Below are 13,082 nucleotides of genomic sequence, written 5' to 3' on the forward strand. Positions count from 1 at the left end.
GTACTGTTATCTTATTCTGCCCTTGAGCCACTGGAAATAAGCTGCAAATAGACGAAACTTACCGCCAAGTGAAAGTGCGTGATATATTATTGATACCGTCTTGTGCATTTACTCGTATTTCTACTTAACCATTTGCATCCGATGACTCTATTGTGATCATCTCCCGACGATTATATTCAGTTTGGGGGAAACTTCTCGGACTAGAGGAGTAAACTATTACCTTACTTAACCATGCCACTGCTGGAAGTCTTAAAAAACTGAAAAATCGTCAGGTACTAGTCCGAATGAAATACAAAAAATTATGGTGAAAGAGGTAAATAACGGGGTTTATTTATCATCTTTATTTCTCTTTATTATTCATTCATCTAAGCAAACATAGCTATTCTACGTCTCTGTCGTTTCTGTACTTCAAGCTTTCTCCCTTCCCTTTCTCCACCTTTTGTCCCAGCCGTTTCATCTTTCCTTCCACTACCCATCCGTCGACCATTCACCTTCCTTTTTCCTTTCTTACGCACTCCCCTCTTCCTGTTTCTCGTTTTTTTCTCTTTCGTTTACTCTTTTCCTTCCTCACTCCTTTCATCAGTTTCCACCATTCTGCCTTACCCATTTCGCTTTTCCATCTGCCACCATTCCCTTGTTCGTTGACTTTCCTTCTTCCTGTTTCCCGCCATTTCATCCTTCGTTTCCCCTTTCTCTCTCCTCCTCTCCTTCCTTCCCCTCTCTTCCCTGTGTTTGTTCGCTGTCTATTGTTTTTTTTACACCCTTTTTCATTCCTCCTCTCAAAATTCTTTAACCTCCTCCTTCCCTTACTGCTTCCACTTTCCTTCGGTGTCTGTTTTCCTCTCTTTTCTCAGTTCCATTCTCTCATTTTTTCCTGTCCCTGCATCCTCCATTTTCTCAGCTTACTTTTACCGTTCCCTGTTCTTCCCTTTACCTTAATTTTCTCCTCCTTTTTCTGTTCTCTTACTCCCTTCCATATTCCATTCATGCATTTGATTTTTCGTGTTATTTTACTTCTCCTTTCTGTCGTTTTCTTCCTTTTCACTCGGTTATTTCCTCCTAATATTCTTTTATCTTATCGTCTTTTCTGCACTTTCCTCTTCCTCCTTCTCGTCTTCCTCTTCTTCTTCTTCTCCTTTTTTCTTTCTTCCGCTTTTTTTTTATTCTTCATTCAGCATCTTTATATCCATTTGTTCGCCAAGTTATATCCTACCTATTTCTGTCTGTCTCTGTCTGTCTGTCTGTCTGTCCAACCTCCCATCCCCGCACCGCATTCTCCCCCCTCTTCCTGTCTTTCTCGCTTTCCACTAGCTTCGTTCTCTCTCTCTCTCTCTCTCTCTCTCTCTCTCTCTCTCTCTCTCTCTCTCTCTCTCTCTCTCGTGCCTCTTTCCCTCCATCTATTATCTCCCTCCGTCCCATTCCATCTCCATTCCATCACAGGGAACGGGTTGATGGTCTCTTTGCTAATGGGAGGATGAGGGGAAAGGGAGAGGGGAGGGGAAGGGGAGGAATGAGGGGAAGGGGAGGGGTGACGGAATAAGGAGGGATGAGGGGAAGGAAAGGGGTATGGCCCTCTCTCTCTCTCCCCCTCCCTCTTTCCCCTTCTTTTCCCTCTGCCCTCCTCTCTTCCTCCATTCTTATCTCTTCCCTCCCCTCCTCCTTCCCTCTTTCTTTCCCGTACTTCTACTACCCCCTCCTCCTCCTTTCTCATCTTTTCCTCTTCTTCCCATCCTTCTCACTCCCATCTTCCCCTCCTTACCTTCTCCAACCCTCCTTTCTCCATTTCCCTCTTCTCTCTCTCATCCCTCCTCCCGGACCAACCCCTCCTCCTGGCCTGCAGTAAGACTTCTGGGAATAGTCGTATTAACTCTGGTCTTTTCTCACTTGGAATAGAAATAGGGAGCTGGATTGCAAAGCCGACGGTTGTGTTTCATAGTGAGGGGGAAGATTAACACTTAGTAACGTGTCTGCCTTAACAATTCTTAGTCTTCCTCTTAGTTTTAGTCTCTCCTCCTCACTTCTTTCCGCTTTTTCCTCATCTGTCTTCCTAACGTTCCTCTCTCTCTCTCTCTCTCTCTCTCTCTCTCTCTCTCTCTCTCTCTCTCTTTCGTTTTCCATTTTCCTTCCCATCCTCTCTCTTTTCAGATATTCCTTCGCGTCCTCACCTTTATCCTCTCTTCCCCTCCCCACCCCGTCTCCTTTCTTCTCCCCCTCTTACACATCTATCTCTTTCTCAATAGGGGTCCTCCTTCCTTCCTTCCTTCCTCCCTTCCCTTCCTCTCCTTCTGTCTTCTCCCCTCTTCCATATCAATCACCTTCCATTAGCCACTCCCCACTCTCTTCTCTTTCCCCCTACCATTCCGTTTCCATTGTCCTGCCCTCTCTTCTCTCTCTTTTCTCCTTAACCTCTTCATTTCCCCCTCTTTCCTCTCTGATCTTCTCTCCGCTATCCTTTCCTATCCTTTCCCACATTTGCTACACTTAATCTTTCTCTCTTTTCTCTCCCTTGTTCCTCTCCTCTCCCCTTTTCTTCAACCTCCCTGCCCTATCCCTTTTTCCCCATATCCTTCTCTCCATTTCTACCTTCACACCTCTCTTCTCCACTCTCCTCCTTTCTCCCTTCTTCTCTTTTTTTCCTTTCTCCCCCTTCTCTTGTCGTCTCTTCTTTCTCTTATCCCCTCTCTCTCTCTCTTCCTCCTATCTTCCTCCAGTTCCCCCACCCCCCTCCTTTTTCCTGTCCTCTCTTCCATTTTCATCAGCATCTCTTGCCAAATTTCCCTTCCTCCTATATCCTCCTCTTCATTTTCATCAACTTTAGGCAGCAGCATTCTCTCTCTCTCTCTCTCTCTCTCTCTCTCTCTCTCTCCTCTGTCCGTCCCACTTAATCCTATCTTCCTGCTCTTCCTTTTCTATCGCCTCCTCTCTCACTCTCCCTTCCATTCTCATTAATCACCGTACCTAACAGGATGTTGTATCAGCAGCAAAAGTTTCCTGACAATCCCCCACCAGCAATCTCTCCTGCCTTCCGTATTCTCTTTCCTCCCCGAACATCAGAGAACATCACTTGATCTCATAGTTCTTTAGTGTGTGCCTCATAGTGCTATCACATATATTTTTTTACGTAACGCCTTCTGTCGCCATAAACAGTAGAGCAATGCTGGCGAATTTTAGATCCTGATAGTGCAAACATCACGGGAACATGAGGGGAACGCTTCAACACAAGGTCCCACCCATTCTTGCAGTCATACAGTATACTGCACCACCCCAGCCACAAATGAAGAAAAAAAAAAACGAACATTGCACATCACGCCTCGAAGCGTTCCCTCATCTCTACTTATCAGTATACAACAGTCATATGCACAGATACATAGCCACCACAGCCATCCAAAACCTTCAACTGAACAACATCTTTCATAAACCTGTACAATAAATTCATCCCATAGAAATTGCCCTTCCTAGAAACAAACAAGATCACTTAGCCTGGCTACGATTTGGCGATCACCCATATCCACGTTATTACCAGCAGCCAACTGAACTCATAAACAGTCTTCTGCGTCCTCTCCGTAATCCAGCCCCTCACATTTCAACACTTTCTCACGTGATGCGCCTCGCTCTGAAAACACATGCATTCAACATAACCTCAGCTGTAGATCTCTGGGAGCATCTGGCGAAAGTAACCGGTGTCCAGCAGTCCTTTGGGTTCACGTCTGGATGAGCCTGAGGTCACAGTATTGCATTATCCTCCACCGTTCTATCGAGTTTTTATATACACTGGATAGAAACCGTGTAAGTTGATCTTCCAATGACCTATCCAGTGACCTTGACCTTTGACCTGTGTTCCCCCAAACAATAGGTCAACTCATTGGAAGACCTTCAATCCATTCACATATTTTGTCAAGGTCGAATAAAAACTTTTGCTTATTTTGTTCACACACACACACACACACACACACACACACACACACACACACACACACACACACACACACACACACACACACACACACACACACACACACACACACACACACACACACACACACACACACACACACGTCGAGCAAAGCATAACAATCGCGAGCACGAGTGTAGAAACATCATCATTTGTGCCTGATTCCCTACCTTCCTACTTTTTCATTTTTGCTTCCCATTCCTCTCTCGCCTTCCTCCCCTCTACCATTTGTAGCTTTCACATTCCCCTCCGTTGCCTCTACCCCTTCTTTCCCCTCGCTTCTCTCTCTCTCTCTCTCTCTCTCTCTCTCTCTCTCTCTCTCTCTCTCTCACTTCCACTATTCTCCCTACCAAACACTTCCTTTTGCCCCCCTCTCCTCCTCCCCACATTTCCCTACCTTTTCCAGTCCTCCCTTTGATTCACTCCTCCCGTACTTTTCCTCCTCTCCCGTCCCGTCATCTTTCATTCTTTCCATTTTCCTCATTTTCCCTCTTCTTCCTTCCCGTCCCTTCCCTCCTCATCGTTCCCCTCTATTCCTCCGTCTATCTTCACATACATCCCATTTCTCTCCCTTGCCCTCCGGCCCCTTTTCCTCCGTCACTCCACTCTCTTCCTCTTTCCTCCTCTGTCTCCCCTCCCTCCCTCTCCCTTCCCTTCACTTTCCCTCGCCTTCCCTCCCTCCCCTCTCTTTCAGGTCAGGGGAGTGGGCGGAATTTTTTTACTGTCCCTTTTACTATTTTTCCGTTCCTTTTACAATTTCTTATGTAATATCTCAAGATTCTTGATCATGATAGTGTTGATGGTGTTGGCGATGATGATAACAGTAGTGATTATAAGTATGTTAATGATAATACTAATGCGGATAAGCGTGTTGATGATAATGATGTGAAAAGTGGTAATTGAGTTGAAGCTGATAGTGATGCATATATGAAAGCTAATGATGATTGAATAGTTGATGGTAGTTACAGAGTTCCCATACTATTAAGATTAGACTTCCTATCACCTGCAACCTTTCTTCCTGGTTCTTCTTTTCATTATTTGCCTATTGTAACACACGTCTAAGTTTTTTATCGCTCTATCTGTCATTTTGTCCATCTTTCTGATTCTTTATCTATATCTGTCTGTCAGTATCTATTTATCTCTATATTTATCTGTCAATAACTGTGTATCTGTCTACTCGTATACACACCGGACATTCTCTCTCTCTCTCTCTCTCTCTCTCTCTCTCTCTCTCTCGTTTCTTTCCACATTCCCCTTTATCTTCCCATAATTCATATTCCCACCTGAGTTTGCATTATGTTTCCATCATATATGAGAATTTTAGAAGAAAGTAAGAAAGGAGACTGCCCATACTCCCTACGAAAAGTCTGCCCAAGGTGATAGAAATAGTCAGTCAGAAAAGAAAAAAACAAAATTAGGTTTGCTAAAGGTCTCATTACCCGGGAGGGGTTAATGGAGAGGGTTTCTGTCCCATTCACAAAGAGAGATTTTCCCCAGCATGAGGAAAATCGTCTGGGATAGGAAAAAAGAAATAAGAAATTAATAATTGTAAGGAAGGGGTTCAGAATCAAGAAAGATTATTTATTCCTTTTGTATCGTACTTAATTTTCTTCCTGAGTCTTTCCCAGCTTCTTCCTCATCCTCTATTATGGCGGGCAATTCCCTTTGGAAGCTTGAGAGAGAGAGAGAGAGAGAGAGAGAGAGAGAGAACCGGAGCATGACTGAGCATAAGAAAAACCGAGGAAGGGGGGTCAAGGTGATGGCTATAAGAAGGGAGGTGGTGATAGTAGTGGTGGGGAGGGCGGTCGATAAAAGAGAGAGAGAGAGAGAGAGAGAGAGAGAGAGCACTAGAAAAACCGAGGAAAAGCTGTCAAGGTGAAGGCCATAAGAAGGTACGTTGTAGTGGTGGGGAAGGGAGTCGGTAGAGAGGAGAGAGAGGGGGGGGGGAGAACCAGCCAGCAAAGGAGGCCATAGTTAATTACATTTTAATAACGGCGCTAATTGTAGTTCCCCCTCGTTACCCGCGCTGCCGTCCGGGTCAATTAACATTTTCTTAAAGAGGAGCACCAGCGCCAGAATCACCCCCTTGGCCATCCCGGAGCACCGTTTACTCTCTCATTAACTCTCCCGGCAATGTCCCTTGGCAGGCTTGCATTTTCTTGGCCCTGTTACGGCTGAGACTCGAAGATTGTCCTATTACGTGGATTGGGCTTAGTGTCAGGAAAATTGTCATAATAGGCAGAGTTTTTCTTAGCAAGGCCTGAAGGTTAGCACTTTTTGCAGTGACTCTTGGCAGTCTTCCATTTTCTTGGCCCTGTTACAACTAAGACCCGAAGATCTCCCCTTCAGTATCAGGAAAACTATTTTTTCATATTTCGGCCGAGAGAAGTCTTGACAGTTAAATAGTTAATCTCTTGACTACACTGACGTCTCTTTTAGTATATTCTTGCAACCCCCAGGCGCTTATATTCCGCTTAAAATTTACCTCTTGTAATAAAGGGGATAATGAAGGCTCCATCTAAATCTTCGTAGTTCGAGACGGTGGCGGGAGTAAGGCGTAAAACCATCATTGCAGTGAAAGAGTTGAGGCATCTGTATTCTTTATGTAGTTTGTATTAACTCTTTTTTTTTTTTTTTTTTTTTTTTTTTTTTTTACACATTTCTTGTTACCATCGGAGACTTCGTAACACTTTTCCCTCAGCGACCTCTTTTGCATATTATTTCTTGATAATTACGTTTGTGTTGTTTATAATAGCTAAGTTGGGATAAAGTTGCATTAATCCCTTTCAGTCCGAAGACGTCATTTATATTATATCGTAATTATCTCCAGCTAATTATATTCGGTGTAAGAGAGAGTATTTTACTGTCGAATTTGATATAGTCCTAATTAACCACTTTCATTACTCTCATAAGCTGGCTAAAATCGTCTGTGATAAAAATTAAATCCAATCAATGTTAAGGTGTTCGTGTTAAGCTGAATGAAATCGTCTATAGGAAGCGAAAATAATCCTAATCAAGACGTCATCGAGGTGAAGTGATGGAGTTGCAGCAGAATGTGAAATTATATCGTCAAGAAAAGGGTAAAGTCAGGAAATTGTGTATCGTCTTAAAGTTTGGTAGAGACATTGTGGAAAACTCGATCCAACTGAGATCCTTATTAGTCCAGTCAAGACTTTGGATACGTTTTGTTGATCTGAAAGTGAGCGAGAATACGGCCCTCTCTGGTGAGGCTGGTGGAGCAGACGGAGTGTTACGCTTCTGGACGGTGATTGTGTGTGTGTGTGTGTGTGTGTGTGTGTGTGTGTGTCTGTGTTGGGGGGGCATATCTGCTTCACAACTCTTCACTGTCACCTCGCTCACTTCCCATCTCCGCGCCTCCCTGCCACCACATCACCCTCTTGGCTCTCTTTCCCTCAGCTTTCCCTTTACATCACCTTCCCCCTCTCCCCTCGCATCCCCTTCCCTCCCCACTTTCACCACACCTTGCTCCCTTCGCCTTATATCCCCTCCCGTCCCTCACCCCGTCTTGTATCCCACCCCTTCCTCCTCTCCCTTCGGATTTTTCCCCTCCTTTCCCCTCCCATCTTCTCCTCTCCCCTCAGTTCACTTCTCCCCTCACATCCCCTCAGTATAACTCCCCTCCTCTCGCTCAATGATAAACCACTCACACACCTACACACAAACACGCACACGGAGATGCACAGTTGCACATATACACGTACATAGAGGCGCGCACCTAGATGTACAGGGAGGGAAAGGCATAACAAGTAGAGCGAGACAGAGGTATACACATGTAGAGGGAGGGACATGAATACATACATATATGCTCGTATGTACGCAGGGGAAACCACACATGCCCACTGAGGAGACACGTTCATGGATTCTACACACACACACACACACACGATCAGAAAAGAACAGACCAAAAACAGCATCCCCGAACCAACAATCAAACAATACAAACAACACGCGTTCATCACAAAACTGCTGTGTGGAACTATAGGCTCAGTGGTTGTCATCACTTTCTATCACCACTACCATAACAACCACCGTCACCACTAGACTAACTGTGAGTACCACCAGAGCAACATTCACCACTGTCAAGGTGTCATTGTTATCAAAATTATCTCAACCATAAAGGCGACCATCATCACTGCTACGCCTATCCACCACCACAACATTCACCATCTTCCATACTACCACTGTTTTACTCACCACTTCGACCCCCTGTTCATCATTACTACTACTGCTGTCTCCATCATCACCCATCCACCATTACCACCCTCATGAAGACTTCCACGGCAACCACAGGCTTGATCATCACACCCACTACCACCATAAATCATCACCACCACACCAATCCCTCACCCTCATCCTAACCCTGATAATCATCATTGCCACCAGTCACTATCACACCACACCACACCCTTACTCTCACCATCACCTTCATCACGATTCACCACCACTACCACCTCCATACTACTCTTTCATTCTCACCTGCACCCTCACCCAAATTACCACCACTCACCACTCCCTCATGTACTTCCACCCTCATCTTCACCACCACACCACACCCTCATCATAACCACCACTAATCACCATCACCCCCACCACCACGACACCATACCCTCACCCTCACCGTCACCACCACTCATCCTCACTCACCACCACATCGTACCCTCACCACCACCAATCACCGTCACCCTCACGCACCTCTCACCCTCACTCACCACCACATCGTACCCTCACCACCACCAGTCACCGTTACCGTCACCACCACTCACCCTCACTCACCACCACATCGTACCCTCACCACCACCAATCACCGTCACCGTCACCACCACTCACCCTCACTCACCACCACATCGTACCCTCACCACCACCAATCACCGTCACCGTCACCACCACTCACCCTCACTCACCACCACATCGTACCCTCACCACCACCAATCACCGTCACCTTCACGCACCAAAAAGTCTGACAGGAAATGACGCCATACACCTGGATTTTTGTTTCCTTTGAAAACCCACGCCATAAGCTTTCATACTTCACGTTCTGCCCTTTCTGATTGACTCTCTCTCTCTCTCTCTCTCTCTCTCTTAATGCTTCACCAAGTTTCGAAACGCATGTATAAGAGTTGAAAAAGGGTTTATATATATACTGTATATGATTTTTTTTTCTACAGCTTTCCCCAAATTTTTCGCAATATACCGGTGGAAAGAGAGAGAATTGAAATAGAATATGTATACTTTGTGTGTGTGTGTGTGTGTGTGTGTGTGTGTGTGTGTTTTGTGTGTGTGTGTGTGTGTGTGTGTGTGTGTGTGTGTGTAATGGAAGTGGACATAACCCCAGTCTGGTATTTCAGGGCCCCTCTTTGATTACCCCTAAACTGAGGCTGGCGTCATTAAGGATCTGAGATTCTCCCCACAAAATTTTCATTTCAGATCTTTTTACGACTAAGTTACCTCAGTCCATAATCATCATCATCATCATCATCATCATCCGCCATCTCATCGTGGTAATAATCATCGCCATTGTCATCATCGTCATTGTCATCCCCCTGATTATCATCGTCATCGCATAATCAGTTGCATCATCACATCATCATCACTCCAGTTTCCATAAAGAAACTTGGATACTTGTGGAATCTCTGTTATGATTCTGTGCGTATTAAATTACATACTGTGCTTAGTTAAGTTTGGTTGATATTTATTGGATGTATTGTATAGGATTTTGCAAGTAAGCTAATCTCTTGAATTCTTAACAGGAGGTAAAGAAGTGGAATTAGAGTAAATGGGCCGACTGGGATTTTTTTCTCTAAATAAGTTTTGTCTACGGTCAGACGATTTTGTCAAGTTGAATAAAGACCCATCTGAGTGAAACTGATAAAGTCTTAAATTCCTGACTTCCAGTGGCCTCTTTTCTGCAATGACCTTTTTTTTATAGGCCATATTCTCATCTCAACGAAAGATGTCCCCTCGCCGTAAGTAAAATGGCCCTGTGGTCGATGATTAACCAAGACGTGGCCATAGTGGAGATGTCAGGATGGGATTTGGTCACCCTCAGTTTAATTTTTGCCATCTCCAGACTTATTATCTAAGCTTTTGGGAGACTTTTTCATATTAGGAGTTAGATATTGCCTTCAGAGAGACTTTTCACCTGGTAGAAGTTAAATACCGGTACAGCTTTGACTGACCCTTTCATCACGAGACAACTCCCTCTAAGCTGAAGTAAGTCTGGTGGTAGCAAGAATAAATTACCAAGATCCCCTCCTACCTTCTAGTTGGCTGGTGTCTTAGTGGTCAGGCGTGTATGTGCTGTTTCTCACATCTTTATCACCTCACTCTTAACATTCTCCCTCTTCTTTCTTTCCTGTCCTTCCTCTTCTCTCTCTCTCTCTCTCTCTCTCTCTCTCTCTCTCTCTCTCTCTCTCTCTCTCTCTCTCTCTCTCTCTCTCTCTCTCTCTCTCTCTCTCTCTCTCCATCTTTTTTCTAACTCGTATTTATCACCTCTTCCTAAGATACCCTCTTCTTTCTTTTTTCATATCTCCCACCTTATCACCCTTCTCATAACCCCCCTCCTCTTTCTTTTCATTTCCTCCTCTCATCTTTATTCTCTCTCTTTTAACACATCCTCTTCAATTTTACTTTCTTCTCGCTACCCCTTTCTTTTATCCTACCGTCTTCCTTTCTTTTTTCTCCTCTTTATCACATCTCGCATAACAAACCCTCTTCTTTCCTTTCGTTGATCTCCTCTTTTTAACCTCTCTTTAAACATACCCTCTTCTCTCTTGCTGTCGTCTGCCTCTCATCTATCTTCCTCTTTGTGTTTTTCTACTACCTCTCTTCTCACTTTCACTCTCCTTTCCTCTCTCACTCCTGCTTTCTCTCTCCCTCTCCGTCGTCTTTTTTGTTCTCATCCCTGTAACTCCCCACCTATCCCCCCCATTCATTTAACTCTGTCTTTTTCAAATTCACTCTCTCACTTTCTCCCACTTCACTCTCTCTCACTGGCGCTGACGAGGTGCCAACACGTGGTGGCACTGTGCCCCCTGGGTTGAGCGGTTGCGGCGTCCACCTGGGAGCCAAACCTTCTTATTTTCCTTGCGCCTCACCTTTGAGAAGGACCTTGATGTTGCGCTGTCTGCCATGTGAGGTTCGCCCGATTCCTATGTGGTGTAGAGTATATATTGCACTGAACTTGTAGGATGGGCACAGAGAACCAGTTGCTTACATGTGGATGAAGGACATGAACAACCCTCTCTCATTATCTCACTTTATTCTTTAAGGCAGGGTAGGGGTAAGGGAGGCTAAAGTTGATTACGAGTAGGGAGCAGCGGACGCCAACGCGACTCAATTACCTAAGTTGTGAAGGGGTAGTACAGTAGAGCACACTCTCCCTTTTTGTTCCAAGTCTTATACTTCCTCTGTTTATGTTGCTTCTCTACACGACCTCCGTTTTTGCTCTCTTTCTCTTTACGCCCCCTCTCTGTATGACACCTCTCTTTTAGCTCCCTTACAAGCCATCTTTTCACGCTCCCTCTCATTGCACTCCCTCTCTTTACGTTCCCTCTCTACACTCCCTCTCTGCACTCCCTCTCATCACGCTGCTGCTCTTTACGTTCCTTGTTTTTACGCTTCTCTTTACGCTCCTTCTTCTTACGCTTCATCCCTTTTCACCTCTTTTACGCTCCATCTCTTTACTTTCCCATCCTTTACGCTTCGTCTGTTTATGCTTCTCTTTCTTCTCTTCCTGTCTTTATGCTCTTCTCACTACGCCTTCTCTCCTTCTGTCCCCTCTTGTTACGCTCCCTCTCTTTATGCTTCCTTTCTTTTTACTCCGTCTCTTTCAGCCCTCTCCCTGTACGCTGCTCCTCTTTATGCTAACCCACTTTACACAGGTTCATATATTATGGTCCTCTCTTGTTACGAGGGTCGCACGTCACGATCCCTCACATTTTACAGTAATTGCTTTATACTTCCTTACTTTATTCAGTCCTTACTTTATCCAGTCCTTACTTTATTCTGATACGCGAGAGAAACTTATGGCCCCGAGATCGATCACAGGCTGGGGCAGGACACAGTTTTTTTTATACTTTGAATAGTTTTATATTAGTTTTGACCTGACGTTTCGCATAACACTATAATTATTCTAAAAATACATCTGCATATAACACTGGACCATCTCTGAATGTGCCTTAGCATTTTTTCTGTTTGGAGGTTCAGTATCAGCACCCAAGCTGGTGACATGTGAAGATATGTAACGCGATTCATTGTTTGTAAAAAGATTACTAGGCCCGAGGGAAAGGACTGTCTTGTCGATGCCCAGAATCAGATACGTTAAAAAATATGCCATCATTTTGCACAACCCTTACATTATGGACTCCTCAATAGCTATGTACACTAACTATATTCCTTCTTACTTTACATCTCCCCACTTTATCCATCCCTCACTCTGTCCATTCTTCTCTATGCAATCTTCAGTTTACACAGCCCCTACTTTACACGGGCTACTTTACACACTACTACTTTTAGCACCTCCTCGCTTGACAATCTCCTCACTTTACACACTTCCCTCATTATGCACCATCACCTTACGCACGCCTTCCCCTAGGCAAACACCACTTTTGAAGACCAGTACTTTTTATGAGGCCATCACTTTAAGCGGATATCATGTATAGCAGCTGTCATTTTTACGCATAGTCTCCTGTCGCAGCGTCCTCTTACTTAATGCAAACCCCCTTTTACGCAGTCCCCCTTTACGCAGGACCCTATTACTCAGGTCTTGTTTGTGCGGTCTCCTTCATAAGCAGTCCTCCTTTATGTAATCCCCCTTAATGCAGTCCCCATTTACTTCAGTCGCTCTGTACGCATGGACTTCTAACACAGTCTTCCATTACGTAGTCCCTCCCATTGTGCAGTCCCCTTTGTCCAGTCTGTCATTGAGCAGGCCCCCCCTTTACGCAGATCCCCTTACGCAACACCCTCTTACTCAGTCCCCCATAACGTAACACCCATTTACACAGTTACCCCTGATGAAGTGTCCCATTTTGCAGCGCCCCTTTTACGCAGTACCCCTTCCATGCAATCCCTCTTCACGCAGCTCTCCCATTATGCAGTTCCTCTTCAC

This window comes from Coenobita brevimanus, chromosome 97 (genome assembly GCF_032717465.1).
Source record: "Coenobita brevimanus isolate Jiangsu-jjx chromosome 97, ASM3271746v2, whole genome shotgun sequence".
Taxonomy (NCBI): Eukaryota; Metazoa; Arthropoda; class Malacostraca; order Decapoda; family Coenobitidae; genus Coenobita; species Coenobita brevimanus.